The following is a 15,005-nucleotide window of genomic DNA, read 5'->3' as shown; positions in this document are numbered from 1 at the left end:
TATTAAGGTTATTGAGTACGAGAATATGGTTTTGCGTCGCTTTTAACAAATATTCTAGCAATATTCCAGCAATATGTCAGATAGCTATGATATAGAGGCATCAGCGTTTGGAGAGACTTTCACTAAAGCAGTTTCCTGTCGGATATTATTCCATATGTAACCACAAAACAGCCCAAAACAATCGTTACAAAAAGCAGGAAATGGTAACATATATATAGTGATAAGTCACTGTCATATTTGGTGGGCCGGCGAAATGTTATAATTCGAAGATACCGATGTTTATAACCAACAACGAATATTCTTTCAGTTAAACAATATACAACTCAAAAGAGCTGAGAATTTTTCAAATGACGTTAGTGATACCATATTAACTAATCGGTACTTTGTAAATTGTCTAAATTTTATCGGGGTTTATGTGTCGAGCCTTTACGGCACGTGTGTTCAATATTCAGTCACCGTGATGACTGTATCTGATTTATTAACACCACACCTGTGGTCATGCCGTTTGCGCCGATTGATGCTCTTGATATCAGTCACTAGTCTTTTGGACATCTGTGTTTCTATACTCACATCCTTGTAAGGCTGATTAACTTGAGAAACATTAATTCATAGGCATAATGACATATTCAACGCTGACCGGTTTGTAAGGGGGTGTCTCATATGTTTCAAACACGTATTTTTAGGTCAAGGATACTCGTTCTACTTTAGAAATATTACATTTTGACGCAGCGTAAGTGTAAGTTAGAATTATAAAAGTTTCGGAGCAACCTTTAAAAAAGACAATATTCGCTATTGTTATTCTAGTTAGACCATTTCCTTTCAAGTGCAGTGTCAGAGGTATTAAACACGGTGTGTTAGTGTTTGAATGGTAACATTGTAGCAAGGCTGAGTCTTTCAGATTATCCGAACACTGTAACATTATCGTACATCCTTCATATGTACACGGAAATATAATTAAATCACCTAACTGCATCGTATATATGTATGTGTGTATTTGGCTGTGTATGTATGTATGTATGTATGTATGTATGTATGTATGTATGTATGTATGTATGTATGTATGTATGTATGTATGTATGTATGTGTGTGTGTGTGTGTGTGTGTGTGTGTGTGTGTGTGTGTGTGTGTATGGATGGATGGATGGATGGATGGATCGAACGCACGAACGAACGCACGCACGAACGCACGCACGCACGCACGTACGTATGTATGTTTGTATTTGTGTAGGTAGGTAGGTAGGTAGGTAGGTAGGTAGGTGTTATCCATCCTCCGCTGAACTCTATTTTCTTTGTTTTTGCAGGAGCATGATGGGACATCTACCTGTTCTACTTTGCTTTCTCCCACTGCTGACGCTTACCAGTGAGTACGAGAGCTTGCTGTCACATTTGTCGTTTATTGGGCTGAAACTATATCGGACATAATTTATGTTTAATTTACAATTAACTTGCCACCACCTTTCTGATATCTCCACATTGGACATCCACATGTGGAATTTAATTCTTTAAGGGTGTTGTAAGTAAACCTGATACACTCGTGAATTAGGGTTATCTGTGGACCAACAGTACAGATAATAATGATTTATTTGGGTGGCATTCTAGAAGTTGGTGGCATAGAGATGACAAACGTTATGGATAATGATAAATAAAGAAGCTGACCATCCATAAGTGTTTAATTATAACGTTTCACACTCATAGGACGCTTTTCCTTTTTTCAGGCCTTAGTAATGTTCAGTCTTGTAAGGAGAGATTTGGCGATAACTGCTATGCTTGTAAAGAAGAATGTACTGAATGCAATGCGAGTTATTGCGGTTTGGATTGCGCTGAGAACTGCACTGGATCCTGTAAATATGGCTGCCACAAACCAAATTGTTCATGTATAGCATGCGCTGATGGATACCGAGGAGATAATTGTTCATCTCCTTGTTCTCGAAGATGCTACAAGGTAGCCGAAAGTCCGAGTCCACTATGTCAAAGAAATGGGACGTGTTCAGACGGTTGTAAATATGGATTTTGTTCACCAAACACGGCCTGCAGCACACGTTGCCGTAATTGTGTCGATGATGATTGTGACCCTTATACTTGTAAGTGTCGCCAAGGTGTAGAAACGCCCAAGGTTGCACCAGCTGACTGTGAAAAATGTAGAGATCAAACATGCAAGAGAGGTGTGTGCATTGGCTGTGAGGAAGGTTACCACGGTGAGCACTGTGACAAAAGCTGCCCCAGCTGTGATATTTGTCATCAAAATGATGGAAAATGTATACCACAAAACAGTGAGTATTGGACATATTCTGTTAACAGTTTACATAACTCATGTTTATGTAAATTTTACTTGTGTATGTCTCATGATGAACATCTGATGATTTCTAAGTGCCTCATTCAAATGTTCACTGCCATTATGCTGTTTGCGATCCAATCTTTTTCGGAAGATAATGGCGACTGATGCTTCGCTGAGTTGACGTCTATATTTCCTTATGTTCTAGCATGTTATCAGTATTTTCTCTTCGTTGTTGACATTTTTCTTATTCCCGTCAATGTAGTACACACATAGTCAGAATAAAAACACTGTGAAGTAAGTATAAGACTGGAAAGCACAGTATTGTTACATTTCCTGTCTTCATTATGCAATTCCATTTAGAAAAGCATGTCTCGGGATTGGGCTTTCTCTGTAACACAGATTCCAATACACTCTTCGTGATGCACCTAGTGGCAAGCTTGATTGAGGGAGTGAGTTAATATGTATAATGTTAAATCAGAAATATTTCAGCCAGATCGTGACGAGAATTTTAATAAAATATGAATATGTTAGGAAGAAGAAATCTGATATCGATGGACAGTAGAATCGCTAGTACTAGATTATCACAGGTAAAAAATATCAATTTAAAAGAATATAGCATTGACCAAGAACACATTGTGAAAATGGACAATAGATCAACAGGAACTGGAGGTATATTTCCACATTAGGGACGACGTTACTAACTGAGCTCTTGGTATTATTAGCCAGTGGCATTTCAGAAAGTCGTTAGAATATTAAGTGTGGTCGTTGGGATTACACTTTCACAGTAAAGTAAGGTTTTAGAACTTCTTAATTCAGTTCCATTGGGTTGCGAACTGACATTCTCGTGTCACGCCTTTGGCTTCTTTCATACATGTCGTGTAAAGCCTCTGAAGCTGATCTGATCTGAACCCCTTGAAGCATCTGTGGCAAGAACTGAATACTGTATGCTGCTGCCAACATATTCCACAGACACCTGCTCAGCTGCGCACACCGCTGGGGAATGAGTAGGATTGTTACAGGACAGAATCCTTTCTCTTATTTAGCCTTTGTACACGCAGTGTAGATGGGTAATTAGGGGTGATCACTCCACGTACTGTCCTCATCATCGAACGTGTCACCAGACAATTAGATTTGTCATTATATCTACAGAACATGCGACACTAGACCAAGTTTCATCCTTGTATCAACAGTAAAAGTATTACTGCTAAGCATATGCCTTTCTAGGGGTGTTAGTGGTGGAAGAACAGTGTTTGTGTGTACATTTACCTGTATGCTCCCTAACATCTATATTTCAAGTTAACTTGGTTAAAACAGTGAAGGAATGTGCCATTTCTAGGGATAAAAACGTACTTAAATCAACCACGTCTGTAACTCTGTTTTCGTGAAGGGTGTCTCTATTTTTCAAACGGTTCGCTTCACTGACATTTAAAGATTGCTTTAATGTGAATGGATGTGACATTGTATATCTTTTTGTTACATTCCCACAAGGTGTGAAAATGATTTTGACTGAATGCTTATATTGTTGGATTTAAATGGAATGACATTCTGTTTCCTTTTATCCATCTTGTAAATACATTTTTCATTTATTCCAGAACGCTTCTTGGCTTGGTGTTGGTCATACGCAGGACTTGCAACTTTGGCTTGCATAGTGTTTGGAGTTCTATTCCTATGGTACTGTCTCAAACACCGACATAGGTATGACATCCCGCGACCGCACTGATAATTCCACAGTATGTCAACGCATGGCAGATTCCATCCATAGCCTCTTGGTCCACTTACTGACACGCACAGGGGACCGACGTTTTCATGCAAATGAAAACTCAAAAGGGGTGAAGCACGCTACAACAAAGTGTCAGATCTCCCAGCTGATTGGCAAGGACAAGTACACCAATACTTAAAGAACTAATATTCTAGTGTTGTAGAATTCTGGGATAATGGAATAATATGGAATGCTTTGTAGGCGAGTGACACTGAAACTAAGCCAGCAGTACCTCTTGTCCCCGACCTCCTTGGTTGTTCACTCATCCATTTACTACATGCCAGTTTCATAAGGATACTGCTTTGACATGTAGGATACTGACATTCAAAGAGTGAGTGAGTGAGTGAGAAATATTACAGCCATAATGATAGTATCGTAACACAGTTGCACAGAAATGTATTGTAAAGATTTCTTTACATACATTTCAGTGTAGAGACTGTTTAACATGAACTTGTTTACTAAATACGTACAACTGGTCTGCATTTTTGCATCCATGGAGGTCCAATAATTAAAATATTTTGTTAATATTTAAAGCTTATTTCCATTTAAATAATTTTCTGTCAAAAGTGTAAACAATCTATACTTTTGGCCAGTAAACTGCCACTACCCTGTGGCCTTAACCTTCATGACAGGACTAGCTATGAATGACGAGCATTATCGGCCGAAGGGATATAACTTTCGTTGACTTAAGACTATATGTTAAGATGCAGCGGCTACAAACTTTCCGAGTCCCGAGCTGGTATTCGAACGAATGACTTTCTGATCCGAAGCCGGACGCCTTGTCCACATGACTAAAGAGGTTAACCCCACCAGCAAGCTGACATGGTTTTCTTTCCATTAACGTTGCTGAAGGCTGCTGAAACAAGCTGTATTCTGACGTAATTGTGCGATGTAATTTTGACTGATAGTTCCAGAAAGACACAAGAGAACATGAAGGCGTACTGCTGGTATTAATACGGGTCTTCGAGTGTTCTTTATTCTGTAACCACTTGAAAGATTTGTGTAGTCTTGTCATTATGATGTAATCCACCAGGACATTGTCTGTTTTGGCGATTTATGCAACCTCTGCGACCAGAACCTAATGTGATGTTAATCCATACTTTAAGCTGAATATTTATTAGTGAATACACGGACTGACACTCCAGGATTTTGAACATCTTCCTCTGAACAAAAAAGCCTCAAAATGGGATGGATTATCAATGAACAGAAACTCGATGTTCAGCTAGTGTTCAGTTTCGTGAATGTGACGAGGTATCTCAGCTCTCAAACCAACAAATGATGATTCATATATACGTGCCCTCCATAGATGGTTCCATTTTCGCTCAACCATTTGGCATCGTAAAAGAATTAATTTATGTCAGGTTTGAGTTACCAAGTTAGGCCTCAATTAATTTTGCAGGCATGTAATTAAATCTAATGAAATGACTTACGTGGTATTTGGCATGAATAGGCCAAATTTTCCCTATTGCTTTTTTTCTCTGTTGTTGCCAAAAGTAGGTTTATAGATAGCAGCTAGTCTGTCGTGCCTTAATATTATATTGTGTATATGCTGGTAGTTATGTAGTTGTATTACATGCTATATATCTAAATTTATGTGTGTGAAAGTTCTTAAGATGTTATGAGATCGTATGTGTAAAATTTTGTAAATGGGTGTGTATGTGTGTGTTTACGATGTTTAATATGTATATATTGAGAGAGAAAGCGGAGAAATTGTAGTATATTACCAAGGTACTAATAAAATGTTGAGTGTGGATTTATTTACTTTTCTTTTTTGGTGGAAACAAATTGACATAGCAGATATCACTACCTCTGGACGTGACAGTCTCCAGAAGGCTTGTGGTCTAAAAGTGGCTGAGATTTAGTAGAAGACACATGTACCATCAATATCACAAATGTACTATCAACATCACCTATTTATCATCAATATCACATATTTATCATCATTATCACACATTTAGTATCAATATCACAATTGGCGACGACTGGTCTCGCCAGTGACACAAGGCACTACCGTTTTAGGAACCTTATCACAGCCTTCAGTTTCAGTGGTTTACAGAAACATAGACAAAATGCTATCTTGCAGATCATATAACAGTTCTAGTAGAAGGCATTGCCATAATATACACATTCTGATTTCTTTGTTCACTTAAGGGAACATCTTCCCAATGTAAATGATGCAGGCTACATTGGGTGTATTGAACCGCCATGTGTTAGGTTGATCCATATGAGAGATTAGATGCAGGGGGTATTGTGAACTAAACAATACCTGTCATTCCAAAGATGCAATTTCCTCAGAATATTTCGACAAAGCATTTAAAGTATGTAAATATTTAAATGACGCTGTAAAATTAGTCAAAACAGTTTGTCATAGTTACATACTATTAAGTTTGAGATACATGAGAAGGTTTATGTGAAAATGCCGTTGTGTTACTTTTATGTGTGGAGTGTACGTTGGTTTAGAAGAAAATGTTTTGGTCCTTTAGTATTTCTTAATAAATATAGCGGTTGGGCTTGCAGTCGTATACGCTTGTCGGGATTACCTCCCTTTGACAGTTTGTTGTTAGATGTTCTCAGAATACATGTTGATCACCAGTCGTCTACTTTTACTTCTCACTACATTTTTATATACTCCTTACAAGCGTTTTTTTAAAATTCTCATTATATTTTTCATTATATTTTCTGAAATTGCAAATCATGGAATGATGTGAGAGAAAGGTGAAACATGTGAATTCACGATTAACAAAATGGAATGATATGGTACTGAGCAATAATTATCAATCACCATAAGCATGTACCTGTGAAGCAGTCGTACAAAATGAGCTGCCCTGATGGAGCAAAATGTTAACATTAAAGTTCAAATCAGTTTGAACAGAGAAGCAATGTTCAGTAACGAGTGTGACCTCATGAGCACGAAATCAGTGAGTGAGGGAGTAGTTTTACGCAATATTCTAGCTATATAGTGGCGGTCTGTAAATAATCGAGTCTGGACCAGACAACCCAGTTGTCAACAGCATGAGCATCGATCTGCGCATTTGGGAACCGATGACGTGTCAACCAAGTCAGCGAGCCTGATCACCTCACGACCTTGCGAGTCGCCTCTTAGGACAAGCATACAGTCGCCTTTTATGGCAAGCAAAGGTTGCTGAAGGCCTATTCTACCCCGGACCTTAACGGGCACGAACTGAACATTTAAAGTTGCTGTTGTGGAATGTCCTGTGTTTTCCCCTGTAACGCCTGTTGAAGTTCATCCAGCGTCTTGGGGTGAACATGGAGACCGTAAACGCGACCTCCGATTATGTGCCAAGCATGGTCAAAGGGAGTAGGATCAGGTGACCTTGCAGGCAAGTTCATATGTGCGATGTTTATCTTCACACCCTCATTACCAACTCTTTATCGGGCATTATCATCCACAAAAATGAAGTTAGGACCCTCTTGTTGATCAGAGGAATGATCACAGGTATGTATATACCGATCAGACTGAATGCGTCGAATGTGGAGAAAATTCAGGCCATACAGATAGTATATACAATAGTGGTACGAGATATCTTTTGACGAAAGCCTCTGTAAGGCTTTATTTATGAAATATAGCTTTAATAGGAGCCTTAAAATTTGTAGGGCACCATGAGTTTCACCAACATTTTGACATTTGGTGCCAAAACAGGTATACAGCAAACTATTTGCATTTCCAGAAAAAATAGCAGTCAAACCAACGTTCGAAAATAAGGGCTTGCGAAAAGCGGTGGCATACTACCTCCTATTGGAAAATACCATGGGAAGCAATGTTCTACCGGATATTGCTCGAGTAGACTATCTATGTGGCAATCCCGGCAAAACAAATCTCCAACCCCTAGAAGGTCTACCTACATTTGTGAATGATATCTACATGTTAAGTTATCTTCAGTGAAAGGATTGTGTCTATAGAAAAGGAGTACCATCAGATAGAAAGGAATGGCATCCATTGTAGTTTCCAACATAGCGGATACAGTACATGAATATTCCGAGCAAGAGAAGGGCTACGGGCAAACCAAAACAAACCAAAATACACTACAATATGCTATAGATGCCCAATCCGCAATACGAAGCACTGTACAAAGAATCGAGAAAGAAATCAATTTTGTGGCGAAGAAGCAATGGGAATCTCTACACGTGGACGACCCTATGTTCGGAATATTCATAGCACAGGTGGATGTCTCGGAAATACCAATAGAATACAAACCAAATATTTCCAAATTCGAACGATTTCTATTGGCACATGGCTATGGACAGTATTCCATCGACTACACGAGGGATTTCTCTGGCGCTCTAGATATAAAGCGTCCTGTGGAATACCCCCAAAGAGACACAACTTTTGAAACTAAAGAGATCTTGTAACTGCCATGGACTGCGAGGGCCCACTATCCTGGACAATACCAGGACTGTAGGTAATTACGTCTGTACTTGGGTTGGAACCTTGAATTGCTCTACCATGCGTACAAAAATCTACAACAAAGTAGTTTCCAATTTCAAAGCCGGAGAAGTACGAGAACACATTGGTGGCCATTTGGCTGACTAGGCGTATTGTTCCAGCGAACACCTGCGGAAAACCTTTCTCCATCCAGATGTCCATGCTAGAGGTTGTACTCTCATAGAGGACTCTTTGTACACACACAGGACCAACACCGCGATGCGCACACATGCACGGGAAGAGTATCCGAAATCCAAGTACAACCCACCCGAACCAACAGACGATACTCGATGGAACTACGCAGTAGAATGGACTACAGCTGATTTCGGATTCTGGCCATGTCCTTTATTCCGAGTAGACATTTTGGCCACTAGACCTACCGGAGTAGAAATAGGACCACTACGATGCTACACAAAAGCTCCCCATATGAGAACTATACTAGCTGGAAGTCATTGGCCAACACAGCTACATCCCCGAGGTCCAAATCCAGATACAATGCTACCTCCGAACAAACGAGTCTCTTTGGTATGGCGCGAAAAAAGACCAATAACACCATCGGTATAGGAACTTCGAAAAACGAGATAGAGGAGGTACCGGAAATCGTGGTTGGTCACACTATACTGAGCGGGTCGACAAGAGATCGGAAAAAAGACGATTGGAAGAGATTTTGCTTGCTGTCATTGCAGAAGAATGGTGTAGGAATGCATGGAGTCTAGAGACGATGCGAGGGGGATACAAAGAGAAAAGATAAAACAATTGGTAGAAGACCATTGCCTCAAAGGAGCCAAAAACGCTATGCAGAGATTAAAAAAAGACACGGGAAAACGGTTGAAAACGGCCTCTCCCTTTCGCCTGTCTTGCCTTTTTGGAAGAGAAAACCTATTCTGTTCTTTGATGGAAAATACAGAAATCCAAATGGGACTCCAGCAAGACCTCCTACGGAATGCGTGTGGAAAATGACGACGAACCAATACCAATTTGGGTAAACAAAGGTCTAGAACGATTTTTTTCAACATGTTACCAGAAGCTACATAGGATAGGTGGGAACGAACATTTGACTCCAAATGGAACAGTTTCTATAGGCATGTAGCTGGTGTTTTGAAAAAGAAAATGGTCTTCCGATCTATTGGAATCCAGAGTCTGTCGTATCGTTGCCAGATGCCATGGAAGACTCTGTTCGTCAAGCACTTGCTACGGAATCTGCAGTGCAAGATCTCCAAAGCCAACAAAACAACGCATATATTTGACCTGCTTCCTGGGGAATACATTTGTTTCAAATTCGCTTCTGCGACCTATAGCTATCGCAGAAACAGGGAACCACACTGTGGCAGGTTCAAACTGCAGATGGAGTGGAGACAACAGACGTAGATGTACCCGTGTGTGGATTCTATCTAGAAAAATAAACCAAACGAGCCAGCTGTGCGAATCAGTTGGGGCATTTCTGCTGGCTTCTTGTTGACTGGTATGTAGGTTGGCGGTGCATTGTGCCTAGGACGATGCCCAGGAAAAATACCCACAAAACATCTAGCAAATGCTCAGGGAATTTCAGCAAATGCTTAGCACATTCCAGCTAATTATCGAGACTAAAAAGAGTTTCAGCATCGAGTCCATATGACACAATCTCAAAGACCATGCCACAAGTCAAAGAAGAAGTATTACAACCAAAGGTATCGTTGACAGACGAATTGGTCACCTGTCAGAAAAAGCACGAAAGTAGCAATACCTGGCAGTACGTTGCTTACCAGGAGGTCTACGACCGCTTGGGGACGATCGAGGTTGGTGCGAGGCAATCCACAATATATGTTGGTCGATGTCATGTCTAGGCTGGACAGGGACGGGACGAAGGGCGAAGAACTCCAGGGGGAAGAAGAAGAGACCCATTTTCAATATCGAGAGGGTGTTGGAGAGATGTTGGAATCGACATGAAAGTGGAGCTACCTTTCCCTGGCCGCCTTTTTTGTCTGGTAGGTCGTCTACAAGACCTGGAAGCACACCGGACCGCCGGACCACATACCAGTCAACAAGGAGACAACAGAAACACCCAAACCAATTCGCACGACCACGAAACCCGGGGACCCCTACTACATGGAGTAGAAAAAAATATGTGTACGCGGTTGGAGGCATAGACACTTTTTGTTTTTTACATCAATACATATTGTTCGAGATGCAGCCTGTTTCTGAAACAAAATTTGCAGTATAGCATACGAACCATGCGTTTGGTATTTTCGTCTGGGAGCGCGCCCAACTTTCCGTACTACGAATTCCTGCGCTCGTCCAGATACCCCTTTCCGATAAGAGATGCTACTACCTGTATTTCCTTCATTTTCCTGCTGGTTATGTAGAAGAATGATCTGTCGGAGGATTCGATCTCGATTTGTATGGTATATTTCGGCTCCAGAGAAATCCTCTTCTACCAACTAATAGGTTTGTCACACAAAACGGTCTGTCATTCTTTCAAAGCTAAAAACTAAAGCTAAATCTGGCACTCCATATGTTTCACTGAGATCAGTTCAATCGAGTGACCAGGAGGTGTTGGCTTGCGATCATGGTGACCAGGAAGTTGGCGGGGCATGCAAAAAGTGGTATCAGTTTTATCAGGCCCTTATCACACTAGCCGAACGAGATAGGGGTCTGATAAAAGCTGTATTTATTAAATGAAGCTTTACAGAGGCTTTTGTCAAAAGTGATATTCTACCGCTATTGTACATAGTACTCAAACATTTTGCATATTGTTCCTGACTGTGGCAATGTTATCGCATAAATCAATTTGATAGTCAAGTCAACAAATGTCACGTATTCTTTGAATATTTACCTTTCAGTACCATACCGGGAAAACTCGCTATCCAGATTGATAAAGATGTTACAATGAAAATACTTGGTGCGTAGTATTGTGTGAGGAGCAGAAAACAGTTGACAGTAATCATCATTTCTCCTATTGTAGTATTTATATACACAAAGAAAGTACATATACACAAAGAAAAGCACTTATTATCCACAATGGCCATGAAATCCCCGAAAATGGTGATGTCATCTGCAAGAACAATCATCTGGTAAGACGAAACCACAACAATGACTAGCTGTGATTGTTATTTAATAAAGCTTACATCATGTTATTCCAAGTACCTTTTTCTACCATGAAACAAAGCTCTCCAAAGTATGGGGATACAGGTCACAGAAAAGACGTCAACATTGTTATTGTCACTTAAAAGTGTTCCCAGAAGACACTAGGGTATGTCTTACGGAATGAATGATCAGTACCGGGTGGAGCCGCCACGAACCCGGATGACACTCTCCACCTTACGTCTCGTGCCTCCAGTCAGGCGTCTGATCTGTTCTCGGGTCAATAACCTCCACTCATCATGCAGAGCTGCTTCCAACTGGAGTAAATTCTGTGCTTGGGGGTTCCGTGCCTGGATTCGTCGCCCTATAATGTCCCACACATGTTCCAAAGGGTTCAGATCTGGGCTTAGTGCTGGCCAGGGTAGAGCTGTCACTGTATTGGCCCTCAAGAAAGCCAATATGTCACGTGATCGGTGAGGCCTGGCGTTGTCGTCCATGAATTGAGGACGAGTAGCAAGTGGATGGTTGTCGAAATGTGGAACAACAACTGGCTGCAGAACGTCGCGGATGTACTGAGCTCCAGTTAAGTTGCCTCTGATGGTGACCAAATCCTGCTTACAATCATGGGACAGGCATACCCACACCATAACAGAGCCACCTCCATACGCTACAGTCGGCTGAATGTTCCTGGGGTATAGGCAGTGTTCTTCTATCTCCAAACACGTGTACGTCCATCAGTAACGTGAAGTAAAAATCGACTTTCATCTGACCAATGAATTTTCCTCCAGGTCCTCAGATTCCAGTTACGTCTGACCAAACACCATACCAAACGGTCACGTTTATGGTGGTCTCTAAACAAGGGACGCTTAACGACTCTACTGGCCTTTAACCCTTTAACTAAGCAGCTAACAACAGTGTAATGGTACCCCAGATTTCGCCCTATCGCCTTAAAGGACATTCCTGCCGAATGCATGCCAATAATCTGATTTCTGATCTTCAACGACACTCGTCTCCGTGCCATGTTCAATGATTATGCTAAAATAACCAGTTGGCACCACCTTAAATACCCACAAATTCACTTGGTCCAAACTGCTTTTTGTGATCCTCGAGGGTAGCATGATGCACGTGCACGTCACAGGCGATGCAGACACGGCTGTCACACATCACTGGTTACAATGCATCCTTCGAATCCTACTCTTCTCATAATTGTACTTTCTTTAACTATTTCGATTTTTCAGAGGCGGGTATTCATGTAGATAACGGGGGGTGCTTAACTGTTTTGTTTGTGTATATTTGAAACTTCGGGATATCAGTTCCAGGTAAGGTAAATGCAAATCAGTCCGATTTATTGCATGACAGAATCAAAACAAGACAATTTACCAGTTTATCACTTTATAGTGGTGAAATAGCCAGTACACTTCCACGGTTTTACCCTTCTGAGCCAAGAAGAACATTTACCAGTGAAACTTTTATCCTTGTGGAGTTAACTCCCTTTAACCAACATTCCTATACCCATCTCCTATAGCATACATACATTAACATGAGAGTCAATGCAATCGTAGCGCTATGACCGCTTTGTGAAATAGTACCTAGGTCTGCTGCAGGCAGTTTTCATACCAGGACAGGCTGTGGTCATCTATTAACTCTTTGTGGATCCATTTTATAAACTGTGGTTGAAAACAATTCTTCAAAGAGATTCCTGAAACAATGGTGCGCAATGGATTTCGAGATACTTTAAAACACATGTAACCATCCGCTATGTGTACATTTCTTTTTGTACAGTTGAACAATATGACGGATTTTTCAGACTGGCCACAGACTAGCCCAGTAAATTGTTCCCTCGTCAAACATAGTTTTGTATGTATGTATGTATGTATGTATGTATGTATGTATGTATGTATGTATGTATGTATGTATGTATGTATGTATGTATGTGTGTGTGTGTGTGTGTGTGTGTGTGTGTGTGTGTGTGTGGTGTGTGTGTGTGTGTGTGTGTGTGTGTGTGTGTGTGTGTGTGTGTGTGTGTGTGTGTGTGTGTGTGTGTGTGTGTGTGTGTGTGTGTGTGTGTGTGTGTGTGTGTGCAGGGCGTGGGGAACATAGACACACCTCGAGGTTGCATCAACCCAGGAGCCAGTACACTTCCACGGTTTTACCCTTCTGAGCCAAGAAGAACATTTACCACTGAACATTTACACTTCAGCCAGCCTGTGTGAATCAAACGATTCGAATCTTCCATCTTGCTGTTTTTCCCTCAGATATTGTATTGTGTAATTCCCACGGTGTAATCCCCCGTCTTAACATACACAAGGGACTATATTGAACGTTTTGTCGAAATTTACTCATTGGAATGCGTGGCAAAACCTTTCGTATCCATCGACAGATTTTAAAATTGACATAAGCAAATCAGATTTTCTCCCTTTCATCGATTTGCATTCGAAAAAAATCGGTAATTTCTGTGCATCATGTGTGCTTCAATGGTATTCCAGATAAAGAAGTACTACCACGAAGTACCTAATGAGTTGCCGTAGACAGCGGGCTACACTGAAAATAATACAAGAGCGCTTAGTCAATTAGAAAATGACATTTACGTGTGAGATAAGATAAGTATTGTTAAATATTGCTGGCTGATTGAACGTAAAGAATGATTGAGTAAGTTTACTTTTAAGCCGCACTCGGCAGTATGTCCACATCTCGTCCGCTAATTATATATACAGCAGGGCCTAGCGCCGGATGGACACACTGAGTGATTTACTTTCTCATTCTCTCTGTTTCTAAAATGGACATTTGCTGAACGGTCCCCATGGACTGTGACTGTTTCCAGAATGGAGTGAATCAATGAAAAAATAAGTCAGTATGTTCGTATATCATTTAATCATGTATATCTTAATTATGACATGCATACTTAAATATGAATGTACTTGTTGCATTCAGTCTTAAGCAATGCACAGCGGGGAAACAGAATATTAATCATACAATGCATATATAATACTACAACCGTGTTTTAATGTATATTTTCTCGATCTTTTCAAAGGGATAACAATATTTCACAGTTTTCACAAACTATACAAATGACAATCGCATGAAACTTGAAGTTGAAGCTGCAAATGACTAAAATAATACCTTTGATCCGGTTATTAACAACGCCAGGGTGCGATATCACGCAATAAGCCACCAAGACGACCACTGATTCTGGGAAGCCTCTGGGAATCTCCACAGAGATGTTGTCAATACAAAGTTCCACGAAGACATTTTAGACCGGTTATACACGGAAACGAAGAGCACCTTGTTGTACAGGAACGCAAGAAATGCCTTTCATGCATCTCCAATACATTTACTGAACACATCTTGATGTATTCTTGAAATGCCTAATGCCTCAAATTGTTCCTGCCTAAACGAATATTATATTTTTAGAAGAAAAAAAATAGCAACAATAATATCCAAGGTTTGCCATGTACTTCAACAGTTGAT

The 15,005-nt window shown here is 40.5% G+C and overlaps 1 protein-coding gene across 1 annotated transcript in view; it reads left to right on the top strand.

Moving 5' to 3' along the window:
- LOC137290244 (uncharacterized) overlaps nt 1-15,005 on the top strand; it is an 84,504-nt gene that overhangs the window by 5,536 nt on the left and 63,963 nt on the right. The gene's annotated exons all lie outside the window — the stretch shown is intronic.

The sequence above is a fragment of the Haliotis asinina genome, chromosome 7, assembly GCF_037392515.1.
Source record: "Haliotis asinina isolate JCU_RB_2024 chromosome 7, JCU_Hal_asi_v2, whole genome shotgun sequence".
Classification (NCBI taxonomy): Eukaryota; Metazoa; Mollusca; class Gastropoda; order Lepetellida; family Haliotidae; genus Haliotis; species Haliotis asinina.
The sequence above is the reverse complement of the archived record's forward strand: the minus strand, read 5'-3'. Positions and strand labels throughout refer to the sequence as shown.